This window comes from Malaclemys terrapin, chromosome 3, assembly GCF_027887155.1.
Source record: "Malaclemys terrapin pileata isolate rMalTer1 chromosome 3, rMalTer1.hap1, whole genome shotgun sequence".
NCBI lineage: Eukaryota > Metazoa > Chordata > Testudines > Emydidae > Malaclemys > Malaclemys terrapin.
This window is the reverse complement of record NC_071507.1, coordinates 209,078,062-209,087,394: the sequence shown is the minus strand read 5'-3', so window position 1 is coordinate 209,087,394 and position 9,333 is coordinate 209,078,062. Positions and strand designations below refer to the sequence as shown.

Genomic DNA, 9,333 nt, shown 5'->3' with positions numbered 1-9,333 from the left:
GCTTGGATGGGGCGTGGGAGTCCCAGGGGTCTGTCTGGGGGAGGAGGTGTGGATAAGGGTTGGGGCAATCAGGGTACAGGTAGGGGGTAGGGTCCAAGGGGGCCAGTTAGGATGGGGAGAGGGTCTCAGGAGGGGGCAGTCAGGGGACAAGAGGCAGGGAGGCTTAGGTAGGGGGTGGAGTCCTGGGGGGCAGTTAGGGGCAGGGGTCCCAGGAGGGGGCAGTCAGGGGACAAGGAACGGGGGAGGGTTGGGAGTTCTGAGGGGGGGCGGGAAGTGGGAGGGGCAGGGGCGGGGCTAGGGCAGGATGGGGGCGGGGCTCCTCCCGTCCTCTTTTTTGCTTGCTGAAATATGGTAACCCTAGTCCAGCACCTCCCAAATACCATCTCCCAGTACACACACCCCTCCAGCACCCCAAAATACCCCCTCGAGCTCCCCCCCTCCCCCCGCAGCAGTGTCCTCTATTACGGAACTTGAAATACAGGTGGGGTCACCCTAGATACAGTTGAATTTGAAAGGCAGGTGTTTCTGTTCTACCTCATGGAGTGACCGCAATGGGGCCAGGCTCTGGAAGTCTCAATGAGCTACAATCCCAGCTGGGTCCCCAGAGAGAGTTCCAGAAGGGCGGGGTGATTCTCTGCACAGCCTGGGCAGAGGCAGCGTTGCCCTTTTCTCTCCCCTCATTCCAAAGGCTTGGCCCGGATCCATGACACAAGGTTATGTGAGCTGGGTACATGCTGGGAAAAGCCTTGAGGCCCCCCCCTCAGGCCGGTGCAGAGAGGGGAACAGAGCCCGGAGGCCTCCAGCCTGGCTCTCTCTCTCCTTCCCCTCTCCACCTACTACCTTGTGTACCCCGCTGCGGCTGGGCTGAATCTCGCCCCAGGGGGCCCAGCCGAGGGACACCCCGTCTCTCTCTCGCTGTCCCGGGGGTCTCTCTCAGAGTCAGGGTCACCGTCCACTGACAGAAGAGGTGCCTGGAGGTTGCGGGGAGTCTCGCTTGCTCAAGTGGAGATGACTCCGTCTAAGGCAGAGTGGCGCCTGCCGACATTCCCCGCTCCGGCGGGGTCTGTCCACCAGCTACCTCGTCCCTGGAGCGCAGGTCTCCCTCTGCCCCACACGGAGGGAGCCCTCATTGCTCAGTGTATAACAGGGGGGTCACTTAGCCTCCTGTACAACACGAGCAAGAGCCTTGTGTCCAGCAAGTATAAATGGGACTGGTTCCCCCCGGGCTTTGTCTGTGGGTCCGGAAGCCCGGGAGGGCGCCGCCCCTCACTCCCAGACTGGGGTGGCCGCATGGCCGGAGTGAGACTGCTGTCTAGCCCTGTCCACACAGGAGACACGGGGGCTAGGGTGACCAGATGTCCCGATTTTATAGGGACAGTCCCGATTTTTGGGTCTTTTTCTTATCTAGGCTCCTATTACCCCCCAGCCCCGTCCCGATTTTTCACATTTGCTGTCTGGTCACCCTAACGGGGGCACACATCAGAGCTCCTCACCTATGATATAGGAGCACAAGCCCCATGGACTCTCGCCCTCGGTTTTACAATTGTACTTCTTTTGTCTTTCTTTTTGTGTGTGTGTTTTTTCTTAATAGTTATATTTTTACCTTTTTAATATATTTTACTTGTATATCGGGGCGGCACATCTGGGTCTGCAGCACAGTAATTCGGTGGCGGGTCCCTCAGTCCGTCTCGGAGCGAAGGACCTGCCACCCAATTGCCACCGAAGAGTGGAATGGCGCAATCGTGCTGCCGCGGCTTTTTTTTTTTTTTTTTTTTTGCCCAACCCCCCCGCAAACCACCCAATGGACCTTCCCGCCCGCGCTGCCCAGCCCCCACCCCCGCAAACCGCCCAATGGCCCTTCCCGCCCGCGCTGCCCAGACCCCCCCTCCCCCCGCAAACCGCCCAATGGCCCTTCCCGCCCGCGCTGCCCAGACCCCCCCCCCCGCAAACCGCCCAATGGTCCTTCCCGCCCGTGCTGCCCAGACCCCCCCTCCCCCAGAAACCGCCCAATGGCCCTTCCCGCCCGCACTGCCCAGACCCCCCCCCGCAAACCGCCTAATGGCCCTTCCCGCCCGCGCTGCCCAGACCCCCCTCCCCCCGCAAACCGCCCCATGGACCTTCCCGCCCGCACTGCCCAGCACCCACCCCCGCAAACCGCCCAATGGCCCTTCCCGCCCGCGCTGCCCAGACCCCCCCCCCGCAAACCGCCGAATGGCCCTTCCCGCCCGCACTGCCCAGACCCCCCCTCCCCCGCAAACCGCCCAATGGTCCTTCCCGCCCGCGCTGCCCAGACCCCTCCCTCCCCCCCAAACCGCCCAATGGCCCTTCCCGCCCGCGCTGCCCAGCCCCCCCTCCCCCGCAAACCGCCCAATGGCCCTTCCCGCCTGCGCTGCCCAGACACCCCCCTCCCCCAGAAACCGCCGAATGGCCCTTCCCGCCCGCACTGCCCAGACCACCACCCCCCGCAAACCGCCCAATGGCCCTTCCTGACCGCGCTGCCCAGACCCCCCCCCGCAAACCGCCCAATGGCCCTTCCCGCCCACGCTGCCCAGACCCGCCCCCCGCAAACCGCCGAATGGCCCTTCCCGCCCGCACTGCCCAGACCCCCCCTCCCCCGCAAACCGCCCAATGGCCCTTCCCGCTCGCGCTGCCCAGACCGCCCCCCCCGCAAACCGCCTAATGGCCCTTCCCAGCCGCGCTGCCTAGACACCCCCCCCGCAAACCGCCCAATGGCCCTTCCCGCCCGCGCTGCCCAGCACCCACCCCCGCAAACCGCCCAATGGCCCTTCCCGCCCGCGCTGCCCAGCACCCACCCCCGCAAACCGCCCAATGGCCCTTCCCGCCCGCGCTGCCCAGACACCCCCACCCCCGCAAACCGCCCAATGGCCCTTCCCGCCCGCGCTGCCCAGACCCCCCCCCCCGCAAACCGCCCAATGGTCCTTCCCGCCCGTGCTGCCCAGACCCCCCCTCCCCCAGAAACCGCCCAATGGCCCTTCCCGCCCGCGCTGCCCAGACCCCTCCCTCCCCCGCAAACCGCCCAATGGCCCTTCCCGCCCGCGCTGCCCAGACCCCCCCTCCCCCAGAAACCGCCCAATGGCCCTTCCCGCCCGCGCTGCCCAGACCCCTCCCTCCCCCGCAAACCGCCTAATGGCCCTTCCCGCTCGCGCTGCCCAGACCCCTCCCCCGCAGGGCCGGCTCCAGGCACCAGCCCACCAAGCATGTGCTTGGGGCGGCGCCTGGAGGGGGGCGGTGCGGCGGGGCGCTCCGGCCCGAGAGCGGGGCCGCGACTGGGCTCGCCGCCCTCCCCGCGGCACTCCTGCCGCCGGGGGCTCTCCACCCTCCCCTCGGCACTCTGGCTGCCGGGGAGAGCCCCAGCCGGGCTCCCCGCCCTGCTCCCGGCACTCTGGCCACCGGGGAGAGTCCCAGCCGGGCTCCCCGCCCTGCTCCCGGCACTCTGGCCACCGGGGAGAGCCCCAGCCGGGCTCCCCGCCCTGCTCCCAGCACTCTGGCCGCCGGGGACAGCAGAGCCGCGGCGGGCTCGCCGCCCTCCCCCCGGCACTCCGGCCGGTGGGGGATTGCTCGGCGCCCTCCCCTGCCGCGCTGGCGGGGGGGCGGCGGGTGGCTTTTTTGCTGCCTGCCCCGGAGCCCGGGGGCCTGGCCTGGCTCTTCCCCTCGGGGCTGGGCCATGGCACCCACTGCCCATGTCTATGCGGCCCTCGCCCTCCTTGGCTCCATGACGAGCCCGCGGGCTGCCCGCTCGGCCCCAGCCCCGAGCCCGCAGGGCTGTGACCGCGGCTCGGGCCAGGCAGGAGAACAGGAGCCAGCCCTGCTCCCGGGCCATGGCCCCATAGGCTCATCCGTGGTCAGGCCAGCGCCCATTGCCCAGAGCGGCATTTCAACCCTGGGCACGGCCCAGCGAGCCTGCTTCCACCTCCGCTCACTGCCCAGGGCCCCTCCCTCCAGGAGGCTGCAAGCTCTGGGGGGCCGTCGCCCCATGGGACGTGCAGCTCCCAGCCCAACACACCCCCAATGGCACCTCTGGGCACTGCCACAGGACCCGTAGTCATGGGGGTGCCCACGGCCTTGAAGACCAGCCCTCTGGAGAGTGGGGCAGCAAGACTGGGCAGGTGACAAGTCCCCCACGTCCGGGGCAGTAGGAGCCTTGGGAGAGGACAAGCTCGGCCAGGGACTGGGGAAGGGAACGTGGCACCCACCCCAGCCAGTGCGGCAGGGAGAGCGAGGGGGGCCGCCCAGTGAGGCAGGGGTCAGCCAGGTGAGAGGGAACCAGGAGAGCAGAGTTGCAGAGGCAGCGCTCACAGCTGGAGGCCACTCCACCTGTGCTGGGTGGACAGGGCTCCTGGTCAGGAGGGGGCACCAGGCAAGTCTGGGCAGTGTTGAGATGGCAAATGAGGGTGCTGGAGAGAAAGGGGGGTGGGGGAAATCAAGGGATGGATTTCCCGGGGCGGGGGCTGCAGGAGTGTAGCTTCAGGGGCAGGGGATGGTCAAGTGCTGGACAGTCAGGGCTGCTGAATCGGACTCGGGAACAGCTCAGTCACTCTCTGAGCACAGGGCCCAGAGGTTTCACAGATTTCATATCTGTTACAGCCAGAAGGGACCATCAGCTCATCTCGCCTGATCTCCTGTAGATCAGAGGCCTGGGGCTAGACTAAAGCATTCCAGTCCTCAGCAGCGTGAGCCACACGCAGAGTCCAGGAGAGACCAAGGTGCCATCAGTACCTAGTCACTTGCAGTGGCAGGGTGGGATGTGCCCAGATGATCCCAGCAGGTAACTTGTGCCCCCCACTGCCAAGGCCGGCAACCCCCTGGCCAGGTTCCTTCCAATCTACCCAGAAGGAAAATTCCTTCCCAACCCCAAATCTGGCCACCGGTTAGACCCTGAGCATGTGAGCAAAACACACCAGCCCAGCACCTTGGCAGAGGGTTCTTTGTACCATCCTGCCGGGTGTCCCAGCTCCAGCTGTGGCCAATCACAGAATATCAGGGTTGGAAGGGACCTCAGGAGGTCATCTAGTCCAACCTCCTGCTCAAAGCAGGACCAATCCCAACTAAATCCCTGACACTTCCAAGGAAAGTGAAAAAACAATCCAGCTGGCTAAATGGACATTTGGGGGAGGGGATCCTGCCTGACCCCAGCTGAAGAATGAGATCTGATTATTACTTTTGGCCCTAGATTTGAGGCAGGTGACAGACAGGCTCCGGGTCAGGCTGCACAAAGGGTAAAAGTGCAGAACTGGTACCAGGAGAAACATCACTGGACAAAGCCAACAGCTTTTGTTTACAAGGTCCTAGGCCTGGGAGGCTGGAGGAGGGATGGGGCTGAGCGAGAAGGTGGAGAAAGGCTGGCAGCGAAGTAAAGCAGTTCACTAGAGGAAGGAACTTAGTGCTGGCCATCTCCTGCTGAGCAGCGGTGGGTGGCAAATGCAGAGGAGAGGAAAGCTGGGGCTGCCAGAGGGCAGCAGAACCTATAGCACCAACCGCCAGCCACAACAGGTCCAGAGCAAGAAAGCCAAGGCCAATGAAACTCTCCCTTTGAGCTTTGGCTTCTCCCCGATTGGCACCACAGGGAGCTCTGACCGGGCTGCCGTCTGGCCACGGGTCTTTGCTCCACAGGACAGTGGGAAGGGGCCCTTTGCAAACGCTCCTGTGTGGCCAGGGGAGGAATTGGCCTGCCCCAGTGATCACAGTCCCCACTGACCAGGTCCCAGCGCTGTTCCCCCTCCAGGACCAAGGGCAGTTTCTAAATGAAGGACAGCGCAGGGGCGCAGATCAAATAGAGTTTCCTTTATTTCATTTGAGAAGAGTCATATACAATTTCAATTATTTGGGTCCTGCAACCTTTGGAATTGCGTGAGCAAACAGGGACACAGGCAGCCGGGAGATTCTCCTTCCAGGCCCGTCACAGGGACCTTGGACACAGGTGAGGCTCCAGGCCGGCGGGGCATTCACAGGAGGGCACACCCCAGGCATGAGCACACCTCAACGAGACATACAGGCATGGAGAAGCAAGGCCCCTGCCACACCCATCTCCCCAGCAGGTCCTCACAGTGGCACCCTGCACACCCTGTCTCCAGCGACAGAGGGTTTGGGGTGTTGGGAAAACTCCCTACCAGGCTGCAGAGTCCCAAGGCCAAGGAGGCAGGGAAGGAGACGGGCTTTCTTAGGCTACCAGGGCAGCAGGACTGCACTGGGCTGCCTGATCCTTCGGGGGACAATATGGCTCAGACTAGACAGTGGGTTCACCAAGCAGCCTCCACTGCTCCCCACCAGGGCTCAGCTCGGTTAATATGGCTTTTACAGACGTGCCTGAGCATCTCCCCGCCCCATGTCACCCTGCTGCGAGTCTTCTCCCGGCTAGGCTGCGCTAGTGGACAGCGCCAGGCTGCTAGAGAGCCTCGCACCCATCTACCCTGCAGCAACAGCCTCGCCCCATCCCCAGTGTCTAAGGGAGCAGCCAGGCCTCTGCTGGAGAGACCGCCAGGCAGCGGGCTCGCTGCTGCTTCCGGCCAGGAGAGTGGCGGAGACGCAGACTGGCTCAGACCCAACCAGCTCCTTTCACAGAGGGCCCGTTGCTGGGCACAGAGAACAGGAGGTTAAGGAGCAGGCTGTTCCCTTGAACCCGGAGCCAGGCGAGGGAAGGCGGATCACTGCTGCAGTCTAGGACTGAGAATCTCCTAGCACCAGCAAGGGCTGGGGGCAGGAGACGGCCATGGGGAGCGTGGAATGAGACCCGCTCCAGACCTCTCCTCCCAGCAGCCAGGAGGTGCTACAGTCTGACACTATTACACTCCAGCTCCTGCAGCCTTAGCACTGCAGCCTTCCCCTCGCCCAGCTGGGTGAGGAGAGAACAGCTCCCCTCCCCGCCCCCCCAGTGCCAGGACAGCGGGCGCCTGGCCACCGCCACGCCTCAGCCTGTTTTAGACACTGACAAGAGGGGAAGTGGATACGGAGAGACAGGCTCCCCTACTGGCACAAGGAACAAGTGACATGAATGAAACGCTCCCCTCTCGCCCCCACTCCTGAATTGGAGCCTGACCCCGTCCTATTTCCTTCCCCCGGGCTTCAGGGCGTGGCTGCCAAAGCCAGACGTCACTGAGCCTGCCCTGCCGCCGGCAGCACCCTCGGTAAGGCAGCCCATGGGAGCTGGGTTTGGCCCCTCTCCCCACTCCCCCGTTTGGGTAACTGGAGAGGTTCTATGGCAGCGGCCACCCGCCTCCAACAGGAGCTGTGGCTTGGGGTGCCAGGGCCCAGCATGCAACACTCCCTCCTGATCCCAATGGCCGAAGCAGAGCGATACCTGCTGGGAGCTGTAGTCCCCAAGGCCCACGCTGCCACGTTCCATGGAGGGGAGCGTGTCTCTGTTCTACGGTGCAGCTCTTTGGAAAGCCGCCAGCACATCCCCTCAGCCGTTAGAGTCTGGGGGGCTGCTGGGAACAACCGACACTTTGTCAATGCAGGTTCGCCCTGGCCGAGAGGGGCTCTGGCCGCTGCCCCCTGGGCAGGGCAATGGATCAGAGCACAGTAGGTGACCTGAGGCTGCGTGGCGAGAGCCAGCAAACTACGTGACAGCAGTTGGGGCCGGGGGAGTCAAAGGGGAAGAGAGCTCGTGGGCTGCCACCACGGCACCTCAACACCAGACGCACCTTCAAAGAGGAACAGAAGGTCCATGCACTAAATTAAACTGAATGCATCTGTCCTGTCAACTCATCCGGGATAGAAACATCCCAGTGGATGGTCCAAAGCCACATGAACTGAGCGGGGAGGGCTGAGGCGCTAGGCTAGCCTGGGCAGGCAGCCACAGATGTCTGTGTGCTGCAGTGTGCACACCGGAGCCACCCCCTTTCAGGGGCTGCTCTTCCGGTAACCTCACCATTCAGACAGCAAAGCTCAGGGGGTGTTACAGGACCGGGCCCAGGTGGAGAGGCAGTCAGCAGCTCACCTGCCCGAGTTACAGGCCGGGGGTGGGGGAGCTGGACACGAATAACCAAAACTAAATCACAGGGTGCATAAAGCTTGGACATGTCGCCCCAGGGAAAACCTCCCCAGCTACCCCCGCGTCTCAGCCTGCGCAGACACCTGCTCCAACCCCTCAACGCAGGCTACACTGAAAACACAGTCAGCACCGTCCTTCGTCACTATACAAGAGGAGATTAATGACGTGAACGTCGTCCCCAGTGCTCCAGAGAGCCAGACTCTAGTGTCCAGAAATCATGGCCAAGGCCCAGTTCTTGATGGCCAGCGTTGTGTTTTGCAGGTACATCCAGGAGGAATAGGTAAAGCTTGTCAGATGTTTTCTCATGCAGTCCCATGACACTTCTCCACTGGAAGAGTAAGGAGAACAGGTTCTAGGCTAACAGCATACAGACAGCTGCTAAGCAGACCACAGCAAACGCAGCTCTTATACCCACGCAAGCCACTAAAGGAGACAACCGAAATCCACTCCCAAGTTCGTGCCCAGATACCCAGGCACAAAGTCAACAGGACTTCTCCGGCATTCCCTCGACCCCACCAGGCCAACGCCAGCACCGCTGCTTGCTAGTCTGTGCCTGTCCACTCACCGAGGGCAGTACGAAAATAACTAGCTCAGATCCTGGGGGATGAGCTCCAGCACAAAGCCCTAAAGAATCAAACGTACAGAATCACCTGCCTTGCTCCGGACAGCTGCACGTTCCGGGGCAGTTCACATCACACACAAGTCCATGTACCCAAGGCTGTGCACTGCCAGCCCCAGCAACAGAGTCCATGACAAAAGTGTAGGGGCTGGGCAGTATTTTAGCCAGAGGGGAAAAACCCAGGGGATTTTGGAGGAAGGCCAGACAGGCTTGGGGCCAAGGCACTGGACTGGGAGATCTTGGGTCAAGCCTCAGTTGAGTCACTGACTCCACATGTGACCTCAGGCATGTGCCTCAATCCAAGTCTCGGCCCTGCCTCTGGAAATGGTGATCACTAACTGCAAATTCTTTGGGGCAGGGACTCTCTTACTGTCTGGAAGTGCCTGGAGCCTGCCATCCCAAGGGGGCTCCAGGCACTTCTGCAATGCCCACTAATCATTCCCGGGGCTCTAGTTCGAACGCTCCCCTTCTACAGAACTCGAACGTGGACCCAGGGAATCACTCATGAACTGCTCCTCTTCTGTCTAACCAAGGGCAGACGGGCCTGACCCCGGGACAGCGCAGCATCCCCTTTCTGCCCCCAAAGCTCACCAACAAGACGAAAGGAACAAGAAAAGCCAATCAAGCGGCCAGCGCTGCTCACTTGCAAGCGTCCACACACAGCTCCCATCCCCGCTCGAGGGCTGTGCCTACGGATTCCAGC

At 62.9% G+C, this 9,333-nt stretch overlaps 1 long non-coding RNA gene across 1 annotated transcript; it reads right to left on the bottom strand.

Moving 5' to 3' along the window:
* Window positions 1–5,787: 5,787 nt before the first annotated feature.
* On the bottom strand, window positions 5,788–9,333 carry LOC128833963 (uncharacterized). The gene is made up of 2 exons (XR_008444364.1): window positions 9,274–9,333; window positions 5,788–8,339 (listed from the first exon to the last, which is right to left on the bottom strand). It is a non-coding gene; the product is annotated as an uncharacterized LOC128833963 (long non-coding RNA).